This window comes from Phaethon aethereus (assembly GCF_964289735.1).
Source record: "Phaethon aethereus genome assembly, chromosome: 7".
Classification (NCBI taxonomy): Eukaryota; Metazoa; Chordata; class Aves; order Phaethontiformes; family Phaethontidae; genus Phaethon; species Phaethon aethereus.
Genome location: NC_138583.1, coordinates 21,151,867 through 21,167,487, shown reverse-complemented (window position 1 = coordinate 21,167,487; position 15,621 = coordinate 21,151,867).

Below are 15,621 nucleotides of genomic sequence, written 5' to 3'. Positions count from 1 at the left end.
GAATGAATGGCATGTGTCTGAAATGTTTTGTCAGGAATGTTCCTAGAATAGGATTCTAGAAGGGCAAAAATGATAGAAAACCAAAAGTGAATCGTTGGTAGCAAAAATCTTAGACGGCAACAAGCAGAAGATCAAAAGGCAGGATGACAGCTACATGTCATTTGCAGAGCTCCAAGAGGGCTGCCATCCCTTCACACACACACACAGAGCAAGGGAGCTGGGTTTGGACCAGACACTCTCCAGAGGACCCTTCCAACCCAAATTGTTGCAGGACTCTCTAAATATCAACACTGCAATCATCAAAATACTCTTGGCCGCAACTGCCAGGAATACCTGTCACTGATGTGGAAACACACACAGCCAATCTAGGCCAGAAAAGGAAAACTGGCCTCATCAGAGATCTCGCATACTAACTGCTATGAATGCAACTAATAATCAGGGAAAGAGAGAACAAAAGTAAGAAAAAAGGGTATATATTACACCAAAACCCCTTCATATTAAAAAAAGAAAGGCAGCATCTCAATGCACATGTCCACAGGAAAAAAAAAAAAGAAAGAAAACTGCATGGTGGCTTTTACTGTATCATTTCCTGTTTCTTTGATGTTAACTGTGCACTTCTAATTTTGTCTGTATGTAGGTTTTGGGTGTAGCTGTAATAGATGTGTAGTAGTGCAAATTCCTGTTTGACTAGAAGAAATTTCTTCATTTCTTCAAGAGCAACAGCATGTTGTCTTCCTTCGTTATTAACTTAAGGATTTTCCCATTTTGCTACTTGAAAGCCCCAAACAGATTTTTAGCTTCTGTATGCCATGACACTATACATTTGTTAAACTTTAAACAAGATTTGAAAATGCAGACAGTGCAAATAAGTAATCACAGACATTGTACAAGTAGATTTTTTAAGAATCTGTAAACTTAACAAATTCCACTTTCAACTAGCTAACCTGCATTCATTTCAGCTACAGAGGTGCAATAAAAAGCACTGTGAAGTTCTAAAAAGGACACATTTTTACCTATTTGGTATATCATAAATTACAAATGCACTACCTTAATAGGCATTTATCTCAAAAGAAACATCTATTAAACAAGCCCCTTTTCCAAAATACAGTCAAAATCACAAGTCTCTGTCATGGAGCCTTAACTAAATACCAAAACAGGTTGTATCAGTGTATTAGCAGTGTTGTTAAAGGCTTCCTTCTCCAGGAAGGCATTATTGGGCAAGAACTGTTGCCTAGCACAAAAAAACCTGTATACAAGCTGGGGATCCAGACTGTAAACAGTAGCTCTATGGGGTGGAGGTAGGCTTACTGGAGGGAGCGAAAAAGCCTAATTTCTTAGCAACACACATCACCATCCCCAGATCTTTATTCCCTATCCCTTTTATCACTGCATCTTTGGACTCTGCCTCTTTTTCAACACCTTCTTCACAGATGTACTCACACAAAGTTGCGGAATTAAGATGCCCAACAAATAGATAATGACACCACCACCCCAAATGAGAAGAGAGAAAATTTGTTGTGGAAGGTATGAAAGTTTTGAAAATGAGAAAACAAAGAATTAAGACAATCATTCACACAATCTTACATTTGTTCATTTTCAGCTCAGAAAAAAACTACTGAGTTTATCCACTAAAACTGTATTAAGATGTAGTGACACTGAACAATGTAGGATTAGCCAGAACAGCTTAGTAGAAAGAGCTCTAGCTCTGCTGTTTGGTATCAGCATCAAGATAATGAAAATTTAATACTTCACTTTAAATAATTCCTTGGAAACAAATGCAGGAAGAACTGCTCCTCTCCATTCAAGGTTTTCAGATCAGTGTTGACACCTTCCCATTTAAAGGTCAATATTTTGAATAGCCAAGGCCAAGTGTTTAATTGCATTTTCTTTCAATTTGGTAAACTTCATAGGATCAAAAGGTGAAACAAATCACATAAAGTTTAAGAAAAGTATCTTGAGAGGCAGTATTCTCTTAGAAAATAACTCCTTTATATCAACAGATTTTACATGTATACCATACATGGTATTATTACCAAGGAAATTTTACTGCCTTAAAGCTTTGTCATTTGCTACATGTTCAATACTGTAAAATGCGCTTGGAAATATGTATTGGGAAATTTGTATTTACTAACCATTTTATAATAATAGTATTTTTAGCACATAGTAGCATATAAAAGAAATCCCTGAATTAAGAAATTAACCTTATTTTTACTAAGGTTAAAAAAAAAATGTGTGTAATCTTTCTGTAATAAAGCTTTCACTCCTTTCTGAATATACTAGTTTTGCAGTCACCTAGGTACCGCCTATAACCAGTTAGTCTACCCCTCTCTGCTCCTAAGATAAATTTAAAAAACCCAACAAAACCCCATTTGTACACTAAGTCTAAGTTTCATAACTAAAAAGCTCGCACTCTGAACTATTACAGTAGCTACGCTGATCCTTAAAAAAAAAAATAAAAATCAAGTTTGTGACAAGGTTTGGTATGTAAATTCTCTCTCTCACTTTAGCCAGCGACTGTATCTTGGATGGAGGAGATCACTGTCACACTCTCACGGTCTGTTCCCCTGCGCTCTGCTAATGCCTCGCAAAGCAAAGCTGCCAGGCAAGATGGGGAATCTACCCCCTGGCCAGAAAAGAGAAAGCACCGAGGATAGTTTTGCCTATACATGAACATTGGTGACAAAGCATTTGGTCAATAGACAGCTTCGGTCAGGACTACAACATGCAGGCGGCCAGCCCGGCACCAGCTCACCGTCTCACTCATTCTAGGCTCAGTCTCCCCTTCTTCAACAATCTTTGGCACTGCCACTTACACTGCCCGCTGTGCAGGAGGAACAAAAAGCTCACCTCTCTCAAAGAGCTGTGTCCTCACCTGCCCTTCCATACCCATGGAGAAAACCAGGCTTATCTAAAGATGACATGTCTCACTAGGCTTTTTCAAGCCTCAGTGTAAGTACAAGATGGTTTTGCTCCCCAAGCTTGAAATCTGTTAGAGCCAAAGTTTCTTTTCATGGGACTGCCTAATAGAGAAAGGAAATATTTATAACATCTACTTCAACAATCAAAAACAATTACACTCAAAAATTCAAGTATTTGAAATCTATTCAAGTAGCTATTCAAAAATTTTTAAAAGAGAAAGTATTCCAACATAGATTCCTAAAGCAAAATATTGTAGATACACTGTATCAAAAGTCAGGGCATTTTAAGATTTACGGTTAGAAAATTAAAAAAAATAAATAAATCTGCTAAACTTTCTAGTCCCAAGAATTATTACATTCCTATCTTAATTCCACACAAATTACAAACTCCTGCTACCAATGGTTTAATTATAATTGGTTACTTAAAAAAGAATGAGCTAAGTGTTTGAGGGACATGATTCAGTGACAGTCAGATATAATTAAATGTGCCTCTACCCTCTTGAAATATTCACCAACTGATGTCAGTCATGACACTTGGAACTTAAAATAAAAACAAAAAAACAAAACCAAAGAAAAAACCCAATTAGTAAAGAATAAAGAAATAAAAGGGAAAAAACATAACATTCTATAAAAGCACGATCAGATTATGGTTCAAAAGGCTTTCCTTGTTACTGGACTCCTTAAAATATTAAAAAACCATGCCATATATTGCATCTGAATAATACTGAACAGCCTACAGTGCACTGTGTCTTTCTACTGACAGTTGAAAAACCTCAGTGTTCTAGTTGCCACTGTATCTATTTAACTCTTTATAAAATAAATTACAAGAAAGTTTCAGTGAATGCTTCCCCTTAGTCATGAAACTTGTCAAGTAACTTCCTTATAACAGATGTTCTTACAAAGCTGTGGGTATTCTGGAAGAGACCTGGTCTACCTGGATTATGCTTCACCCCCACTGCTACCTTGACCCCACACATCACTCTCCCTTTGCAAGACTGTGAAGATTGAAAGTTTCTCCTACCACTATTTGGCAATATTTCTGAGTCCTAGGAAATCAGTAAAGACCAAGGCTGGGGAGAGGGGTTTTGCAGTGCAAAGATTGCTTTTGCAGGAACTAGTTACAGGAGGAAACGAGTAAAAGCAAAGAACCCTGCTCTTACATACAGCAAAACCAAACTTCTGCACTTTCAGTAAGACACTATTTCAGAGAAGGGACTGCTTTCTGTTAAAAAAAAAAAATTTAAAGAACTCCTGAGAAAATTCAGGTCAGGGTGTAATGCACAAGTAAGGGCAGTCAAAACACAGATGAAAAGCAAATACTCAGACACAACTGATAAGGTTTTGTACTTCAATATATGTTTGCATACAGCAGCTCTGGAGCACCACTCCAAACCTAATGTTGTATATTTTAAAGACCAATATATGTTGTGTTTTGTATCCCAATGTGCACCAAAAAAAAGTCTACTTTGGATTAGGATAGTCATCTTTACCATTACTCAGAGTATCGACAGTCAGCACAATTCAAAACACGAGAAGGATGAAGATACCAGACAGGTTAGCTGAACACATACGTCAGTCTGTTGCCCAATTGACTTAGAAACTCAGGCCTGAAAAATCTTCATGTAGCTAAATATATGCTCGAGCACATGCAACCAGAACCACAGCAGTTGGTTCCTTTACTATTATCCATGAGGTTTGTTCCCATAAGCTTCACAGGAGATTGAAGTGTAGGTCTTATAATAATGGCTGAAGCAGAGAAAGAACTCAAAGCACCCCAGACCAACAGATAGGATAGAAAAACAGTATCAATTAAAAGTGATAGCAAGAGAGAAGAGCAAATAAATGAGGAAGGAGAGAGAGGTATCCTGGAGTGAGGAAGGAGGAGAATCTCCATCTGCATCTAAATTATAATTTCTTTTTCTGCAGCCCCATGTGCTGTCCATCAAAAATTATCAGCCTCTGCTGTGTCAGTGAGAGGTATAGTCTATCTCTTAGTTTTAAATACACACTCTTCTAGTATAAAACTGACTTACTCAGCTTGAGAAGAAATGGAGTAAATTCTCAGAAAAGCCATTTCTTTCACATTTTGTATGGTGAGCTATTGTGGGATGTAAATAAGCCACTTGGGCGCAACACTCTCGGGTCAGCACAGGTGACAGAGGTCTCAGAACATACATGTGCTTTGCCATCGCCTCCAGCCCTCTTTCATCCGGCCATTACAGCTTCCTCAGCCTGAACCAGCCCTGACGTCCATCTCCTCTGCACCCCTCCCCTCAGAGTCTCTTAAAACTTCTACACAGTTTTGTCCATCGACCAGGGAAAGTGTAAGCCTGTCATTTTACAAGCAAGTTTACTTCCACTCAGTGCTTTGCTCCCACTCAGCTTAGAACCTGTTGTGCTCCCTGTCTCTTCACCTCTCACAAAAGCATCCTCAGAAGCACCTGGTGTTGCCCAGTTCTGTAAATACAGCTCCCAAAAGAAAGCAAAAGACTTCTTTTTTTCCTATCTGCTAATTTACTGGTGACTAATCTTATGAAGTCTAGCTTCAAAGATCCACAACACCAAAAGTCTTAGTCTTTAAATATTAAACTAAGTTTAAATTCAGAAACTGGCAGACTTTCAACGTTCTTACACAATGTATGCCTGCAATGTCTTTCATTAAAACATGATTAAGCTGTATCAGATAAACTCATCTGCCTGAAATTTGACATTTTGTTCCATTTTCTAGCAATTTCGCAGAAGCACATATGGGAAGAAAGGCAAGATGCAGATTCCAGATTTCTATTATTAATGAGGAAACTAATAATACATTTGTCCCATTAACTGTCAACTTGCCGGAATGCTGTCGACTGTCAGCAGGGGAAGAATCCCGCAGAACATTTCAATTTCCTCTCACACATCAACTGTTGTGCTTTTCCTCGAAAATACCTTGCCTAAGCAAATTTCAATACATGGCAACCTTTCAGTGGCAGCCTGCAATTACTCAAGATAAGGACAGTCCAAAACTGAACCCTAAGATAGTACGGTGTGGTTTGGCATATTAACTTACCAATTCTTCAGATTGCCATAAGTAGTATTTACCCAAGGAAGAACAACAAAAATGTTGGAAATGGAAATAACACTATATGCATACCGGAGAAAGTCCCTTCAGGGACCCGCAAGGCTGTGCGGAAGTCTTAGTCTGGCTCTACTAAAAGCAACCAGAATTCTATAGTCCTGCAGGAGACTTAAGATGGTCAACAATTTCCACTCATCACTTCTTTTATACAGCCTGATAAACTCTAAGTTGTAAAAGCAGGAACATGGACACACTGAACTTGTAGCTCCTTGAAAAGACAAGTAGCATATAGCTATGAAAGTATTATGGCTAACCTTAAGAAGTATGGACATTTACAAAAATGTTTCACTGACAACCCATTCTGCTCCTCCTCCACAAGTGAATAATACTGACAGTGAAGATTGACCAAATTTTTTCACCCAGCTTTAAAATAAGCATATTTAAAACAATGGCAAGATTTTGGAATAAAAGGAACCATGTATAGCAATGTTTATATACAAATATGCAAACATCTGCTATTTACTTCTGTTTAAAGAAAGGCATGTACCTTAGCATTTCTCAACAAGACTGTTCTATATAAACTTGCTGACTTCAAGACATCTGGAAGACAACACAATGCTCCATTTTAATACTAAAAATCAAACTTTGTCCCTAATGCAGAAAGCATTCAACTTATAATCAAGATACAGGGCAATGTATGGACAGCATACGTCAAAATTTTCCAGTACAGCCTAAATACATAGGTGAAACAAGAGAATTTGGGGATAGAAAGGTGGGGTGGGAAACAGAGGAGCTAATCCTTTGATCACACACCTTTCACTTAAAAAGTCCTATTGCAGGTGCATTAAAACCTTAGAAATGGCCAGAGGGACTTAGATATAAATAAAACAAAAAGCTTACAATGAAAATTATATAAACAATAGCAATGTATTTGGTAAACTTGCCTTTGCAGTGTGTAAACTGATTTCTTTAGAAGGCAGAGATGACTTGATGCTCACTCCAGACCCCGTTTATATAATACTTTTTACACCTATGATCTATAGCACCGGACAGTGCTATAAAGGGGCCTCCAAAGTAAGGCAGTTTCAACTCTAAACAGCACACACCCTAACTGTAAATGAACTTCATGTGTTCGAACTAGCGCTGGCACCATTGTGGCTTAGTTGAGATTTATGGCTATGTAGAGCTTGCGGTACAGACATGGTTATCAGACCTGTACACACCATGTCATTATGGCTGGATCTGGGCAATCTCACATTATGCTTTTAAGATCAATCCAGGCTCATCTGCACCAGGACTCAGAGAAGTTTAGCTGAAACAGCAGGCAATTATAAGAACTTGCCTGGCTCACATGGGCCTTAAGTGTTGTACGGCTGAGTTAACCACAGCAAGTTTATATATCCACAATTAGATTTTAATTAGAAAACTGTGTGCTTCCAACCAGACATTTGAGTATTTACCTTCAGCGCAGCACAACCAAGAAAATATTATTTGATGGTAATCACACCTGCTAGCCTTCACATCAACTAGGTACCAAGTCTGTGCTTTTTAAATCAGAGATCACTTTAAAACAACACATAATTATGCATAATGTTACTTCTCTCATGCAGTGACCTGAATGCATGCATTCCAGGCATACAGAGGAACAAAAATGGAACAGGAAGAAAGCATCTCCCAGTTTACATAAGAGCACAAAATATTTTATGACCTCTTTGGAGCTGTTCCCTCACCAGAGATAGTAACTATTAGCAGGAAAGCTTCAAAGGTTGCATTGCAAACTGACAAAAAGCATAAATTTGAGAGATGCTTCTCCTTTTCAGATAGATAAATGGAACCCAGGAGATAATTTTCCCACTAGGGACATGGAAATACAATTGGCCAGAATACTGCCAACTTAAAAGGTGGAGAAACATATGCTCTGTACAGCTAAGTCTCTAAGACTGCTTGTTAATTGCTGTTTTATACCTTTACTAGACAACATAAATGAGAATCCAGGATTCATCCCATGCTACAGCACACAATACCTTACCCTAAGTATCCTTTTATGTAAGAAATTATACATATTCAGTTTGTTCCTACTGCAGTGAAGAAGTACAGCTGAGAAGATATTTTCATACCTTAATACCTTGAAATGTAATAAAATATAAGAAATGAGAAAATTCATAGGTGGGAACAACTATTATTAGTTACAAGTTTTGCATGGAATCAGACTTGGTTTTCATGTTCATAGTTTCGAAAGCAATCCTTTCCTAAGAGTAAGCATAAATGGGCTTAGTTTTAGAAGAAAATTAGGATGCTAAGCCAGCAAACAGTCTTTGGGGCAAGCCATGTCTTAAGTACAACACAAATATCAACTAAGGCAGCCATCTACCTACACACGCTGAAAACTGGGGGCTCCTCGCCAAAACTATTTTACAATTAAGGAAGGAGATTACTACAGAAGCTGCTCAGAAGTAGGGTGAAAAAAGATGAAGATTATGACAGTTACAGAGATGCAGAAATGCAAAAAGGCAATTCTAAAATGAAACGATTGCATACATTAACAAATTAATTAGTAATATAATCAACATTATAAGGACATAAGCTACATATCAATGATAATTCAATAACTCCATTTAGAAGGGGATCTAACACTACTGAAATGAATATCCTGTACGAATCTGTGGTTGACCTAGAGAAAGCTAACAGTATTTCACGTATAAGCCAGATTGCTACTGAAAGCAAAACAAATGCACAGCATAAAGAAAGCTTTGAATTAATGAATTTTATTTATGAATTTTATTTAATTTCTTTGTGAAAATACAGTTCACACATAGCTGATTTGTATGCATCATGTGTTTGTGAATGCTTGTCTAATTCTCAGTTGTCACATTTAAAGGCTTCTGGACATCTGCTAAATGGATATCGCAAATAGAGCCCATTTTTCAGATACTTAATAAAACAAATCCTTCAAAGGCTCAAATTTAGGAAATGAAAGAACAAAAGCATTCTGTTTCTTAACGGTATCTTCATAACTTGTTCAATTATTCACAAAAGTAATCACAGTTTTAATAATGTTTTCTTTTTCCATGCTGTCCTCGAAATTTAAAGTTATATTTCGCAATACTACCAACTCTGTTAAATGCAAATGTAGATAAGGAATTTGGAAAAAGGAGTTAACATTAGCTGGGCGAACATTGCAGCGAGATATTACCAGACCATTATAGATGCTAAAGATGTCTGAAAAACCTGAAGCTTATTCTAAAATGAAATATTCTTATTGTTGACTATAGGATTAATTTTCTAAACATTTGCATAGCTTTCAAATTATGCTTTCACAAATGAGATGGTTTTAAGTTGAACAACTTCCACACGATTGCCTAAACTACTCCTAATGCTGACATGTGTTTAATGAGGTCTCTAGGTTGTCCGTAATTGATATGGAATTGCCTTATACTTCATCTAATATACATCTGCATTACTGGAGTCCTCCGTTTGGCTTATGCCACTCAACAGAAACAGTGGCAAAACACAAAATTTCAAGTCTACAGCTTGATCTATGACCTATTTTCTACTGGCAACTATTAAACAAAACCACATATATACCGGAGTGATTCTTATACATCACAGGTTAGAAGTGCAGTGCAGGTACCTTTCTTAAAATAACAGTGTATTTTAACATATCTTTTGGCCACCTGAAAGGCAAACTTCCATTAGCTACAGATTCAGTAAAGCAACGGTGGACACCAGATCTCAGTGCTCATCCAGAAAAGAAAGAGGTACTGAGGCAGGGGAAACGTGCATTAACACAACAAAGGCACATTTAGATTTCTGTTATGACTTGCCTACTGCTTTTAAGTTCAAACAGAGAAGGGGAAGTCACTTCAGTTTGCCTGAAGACAAGAGATTTAAGACACATTTGAATTTTTTAACTCTAAGACTGTTATGTTTTTCTTTTTTAACACTCATTTTTATAGAAAATTCAAACTAGATTTCTTGATTTTTCAAGAGCCTGTTAAATATTTAACAGTAAATAGATGGCTTTCTCCAGTAAAGATGATAATTCCAGAAAAGATCACAGGTTTCATATAGAAAAATAAATATGGCTTTAATGCAAAAAGCTTTTGAGTATGCAACAGCAAAATTAAACTTATGAGAATATAATACGAGCTGTTTGCACCAATGAATTACCTCAGTGGTTCAGCAAACATCACTGCCAGATTGATAAATCTCTTGGGAAAACTTAGAGCCCTCTGTTAAACTAACTCAGTTCTTGGTACATTTTACAGGAAACAACTATGGGAAGTCCTAGATTAACAATGCATGAAATCCATTAATACTAATGCAACCTTTCCAATGATTTAATGTTGCAGTTTACAGGTTCATATAGTGGCTCTAACCTCATACTGCAGCTGATCACATGATGACTTTTTCTACTTATCTAGAAAACTAGATATAATTATCATCATATATTTCTCTCATCTCATCTGAATATTAAGACAGCAATGGTAACCTGAGGACTCTACTAAGAAGAGGAGGATATGCAAGGAAATAAACCAACCCCTTCTCCACTCCAGCAGCCTTTTCTTGGCCAATATTCACCTTATTACAGTTTCCATAAGAAGATCACCTAACTGAATGCAACTGCAAGAAACTGAACTTAATTGTGCATTACAAAAATCACTTGGAGCACCAGTCAGTATCAAGGACCTGTCTACCACTTAATCAGCACAGGCTCACACAACAGCACCCGCACTCCATACTGCATTCCAATTCAAGCCTGTACAGTGACCCCTCTCCCACATACAGAAAAGTAAAATAAAGTAGTAAGTAAAATTAAAATGGACATTGGCTTTACTATTAAATACAAAACAATCTGTATTTTGGAGAATAAGGAGCACAAGAGGCTCTAAGCAAAGGAGGAAGCATGTCTTTCCTTTGACAGGGAAATCAACAAATTACATTGATTGGAAAAGGATATTACATAAAACTGGTTTTTGTAAGCTACTCGTAAGATATCTAAAATTCAGCTTCTAAATTTTAGTTCTCAACCTGGTAAATAAAAAGTCTATACTGATTTCTTTATCAGTTGTCAATAAAAATTCTCCTAGCAAAATCCAAAACTCTCCTAAATTAAATACTTCTTGTTGTCTACAAAAGAACCTTCCAAGGACCCACTATCACTTCTTGAAAGATCCACTCACAAAACAGTCTGATAATCTGATTTTAATTTCCAGAACTGATGACCTTCCCCAAATCCCAATTCTGTTTGGAACAGACAAGTAATCCTATTACCTCACATACAGGGAGCTTTCTTAATGACCACCATCCAGACAAAGTATAAAAGAAGTATAAAGGACCTCAAGAATTGCAAGGTGCCTTGAGTCTTCACCCAGTTAGCAGTGACTGAAGGTAGAAACTCAGATGGAGAAAACTAATCATTTTTAAGACTGAACATGCTTAAGTACAAACGGCCCTTTCAACAGAGAACCTTTTGCAGATGAGGTACTCTCAGATGCTCTAAACCGGATCACCTTCTTGCAACACGTACATCTCTCCAGTCTTTGGGTTGCTTCTGCTCGCTAGTGCCGTACTTCTCTCCACAGACGTAACAGTACATTATATCCATTCCTTATTTCCCTTTCTGCCTCAAGAATATTTGCATCCTATACTCCGGAAAAGCCAGCTTTGGGGCCAACCTCCCCTGCTTTCAGCTTCCACCAGAGGCTTTCCTGTGCTTCCCCATAGCAGAGGCAGGTCCTTGAATCCCTGCAAACTCCAGACTTCACCCTTAGGTAAGAAACTGTGTCTCCCCTGTAACTCTTTAAAAATGTCAAGGCAGCCTGGACTACCCTGCCAGTTGTGACTGTGGATTATGGAACAAAAACTGTAGTTTTAAAAATCAGAAACAAAGCAAAAGCAAACTTTTCTCTTTAACACTATTACAGTAGAATTCAAGGGACAGGAAAGGAAAACACTTCTTCACTGACATACAACCAGTAACTGTTTTTGGGTTGCCCTTTTTAAAATTAATTTTAGTGAGCTTCCTGCAAGTTAAATCTTTCCCAACCTAATATTTACACATTTTATGAATTGTAATGCCCAAGCCAGACACTTTGTTATCCACTGAATAAAAATAACTCCATTGTGTTATGGAAGGGGGCAGAATGCCTCCTTAAAATTTTACACCTACTGAAAATCAGCTTCCAGCTTAGAGACAGACTAAAAGTTATTAAAAGAAAAAAAAACAAAAACAAAACCCACAAACAAATAAGGAGAGCAAATGCATGTTTCATTTTTCATCTTAATTAAACTGATCTGCTCCTTCCTCTAGTCGCTTCAATTAGTGAATGACTTCCACGGTGCGGCAGAGCACAGGTAAACAGCCTGACCTACAAGCACCACTAGCACTTGGGAGCTTCCTTGTTTGCTCTGGAGGAAGGGAAGGGAGAGGAAAGTTACTACTGGCAGCCAGTCAAGGATTTCTCCAGGGAAGAGGAACATTCTTATTTGAATAAGAATTCAGAGCTCTTCAGTAGCAGCTGCTGGCAAATGCAGCCCCTTGAGTTTTCACTTTCCATGCGAGGCTGAGGACACGTTCTGCAGCGTCACTGAAGCTAGGACTCCCCAGGGTTTGTATTTGCAGGGTTAGTCATACGGGCAGAAACTTGAAACTGGCATGTTCTCTAGCACTGCTCCTGTCAGACTTACCTGATCAATACCGTAGCATCTCAGCCAAAAGCAGACGTTTCCACAGAGCAGTCATTTTGGGAACCTCACCTCAAATGTTTCACAAGCCATGATAAAAGGTTAATAATAAAAGCAGGAACACACAACAGCGCTCAAACAGCTAATTTTCAACATATGTTTTATGCACCACTGTTTGAGTTCCCTGCATCATTATGTGCAAATACTAGGTAGCCAGAAATAGCCATCAGTCACAGGTTGCAGTCATCAGTGCCAAAATGTTAACAGCTGAACCTGAAACTGGGGAAACCTGAATTACAGAGAGTGAGCAGTGCTTAGTGATTTCTCTATTTAGGCAACTGGAGCTTTAAGCTTTTCAGCTTCCCCGTCTCAAGTTAACTTCAAATGGTATGATATACTATCAGAAGTAACTAACAATTCAGAGGTTGTTTAACAGTAAGGAAAGACCTGTGACTGGCAGCAACATAATGAAGACTGTAACTAGCAGAATATTGAGATACGGGCATTTTTCTAGAAATAGGTAGCATAAGATCACATCCAAACACGTAGAAAGTCAGAAAACGAATTCCTGTTGTTAAATGCTGCTCCAGCTGAACCATTTCCTAATGCTGCTCAGCCAACTGGCACGGACAGAACCATCAAATCCAACAGCGATTTCACACACCGCTCCCCGTGGAGCACAGGCAAGGCCAACATGTCCACTTCACATCACATTTTCACATCACATTTTCCTCAGAAGCTCAAAGGATACATCTATGCAAAGCAGCTATCAAATAGCAATATTTTGAGAAGTAGTTGAAGAAAAAGGTATTCCTGGACGGGGGTCAGCAGCACCAACTTCAAATGCTGAACCTGCATCCACAACTTTTGAGTATTCTTTATATTAAAAAAAAAAAAAAAAATCAATATTGAACTGCTACGTGCATTTCTAAAGAGAATTCTCATATCGTGAAACATCCAAAATAAGACAATCAATATAATTTCTGCTGCTGCTAAAACATTTGCTTTATTTAATATCGAATCAAATTCAGTTGTGAACTGAATTCTTTACAGTCAAATACACCATATACCTTGCACAAGCAGGAAAATGAAGAACCAAATAACAAATGCACAGATAGTAAATTATTCACAACTGACATAAGTTTTGCAGTGATTCGCGTTTCAAAAAAGACATTTTTCTTTTATCAATAAAGCTCATATTGAGAGGATTTCACCCAATCCACCTTACTAATCTTGCACTTCAGTTTCTCTACACTCTAAAATATCATCACGTAACACCAGTTTATAAGCTACAGCCCTTCCACTACAAAAAATACTAGCATATAGTAGTCATTCATGAAGAGTTAAGGTATTGTTTGTTAACAGCACAGAGACAATAAAAGAGATCACCACAAAGCACAGGAAAGAAACCACATGGGACTGCGTGTTTCTATTTATCTTCTACACACTCATATTACCCAAAACAGTCATATAGCTGACCTCACCTCTGGCACTTTTAGTGCTACTCAGTTTTATCTCCCTTCTTCGATGCTCATTAAAGCAGCTGGTCACAGAAGAAAATTATCCCCAGACTGTTGGTTTAGGCCCTGCCCAGCAATTAGGTAAAACACACATTATGGACACCAGCAGCTCTAACTTCATAACATGGGAAGCTGAAGTAAAACAAAATTAAGATTCAAAAGACAGAAGAATAAGAAGTCAAAATATATAGCGCAGTCTAAAAATCAGACTTCCAGTAGCCTGAAGCCAAGGAAAGAGAGAAGCGTAAAGTGAATTCATGCGATTGGCTCCATGAAAAAGATGCAAAAATTTGTGCTTGCACGTCTACCATTCCTTCAGCCATCTCCCTTTCCTCTAAGGAAGCAGGGGAGTCTGCCGGTTTGTGGCACGGGAGATGAAACATGACACTTTATCATCTGCGAATATTAAACACTTGGTGCTATCCAGATTTCCTAGTTTCCGGAATATATTTTTTAAAAAGGTACATATTCTGAACATGAAGCAATCTCTAGAGAGAGGCACCAACATAAGTATTTAAAACATCCTGAAAACTGTACTAAGAGTTACGAAGTCTAAGATTTACCCAAATGTTATTTGAGGCTTGGAGGTGATGTTGGTGATAGTCAAATCATCCCTGGTTATCCAAATCAGCAACAAATAAGACAGCAGCACATACAGCCTCCCAGCACTTCTCATGATCAAGCCAGTACCTTTCACATGACCAGTTAAGTCAATACAGCTGCTCTGGAACACCAGTGTACCCTCTCTAGAACACCCTCATCTGTAGCCAATAGCACTTAACACACCTATCCTCACCAAGTCATAAATCACTTTTGATTTAGTTTATTACAATGACACTCTACTACTATACGGTATTCTGTACTATAAGTTTTCCAGGATTTTGTATTTTATGATAAGGGTATATATGACACAGATATCAACACAGGAGGTTGCACAGTGGAATGATGCATACGTAATAGAATATGCTGCAGAGTTTCACAATTCTTAAACTTTTAAGTGATTAGACATCAGCAGAAATTCTTTAAAATAAATAACTGCCTTCCTCTTTAAAATAGGATTTAGATTCATGTGCCAGTAGGAGGTAAATGAAGAGGCAGATAGGCTGCAGCACACAATATTAAACAGCATTAGAAATGCCAGTTTAGAAGCTGAAGATTCTCAACCTACCTTTCCTCTCAATATTTTAATGGACTCGTGAATTGCGACTTTAATCACAAAAAAAATTAATACATAGCATTTTTCTAGAACAACCATTATCAGAATGAATAGTGCTATATCTAAAAAAAAAAAAAAAATTATCGCTCTGCAAACACTCTGCTGTGCTACATTTCATAGGAGAGTATCTCTACAGCTTCTTCAGTGTAATGTCACATGAAGCTCCACTACAGATGGTTCCATGATGAATCCTATTAACACAATATATGAAGTAACACTTTG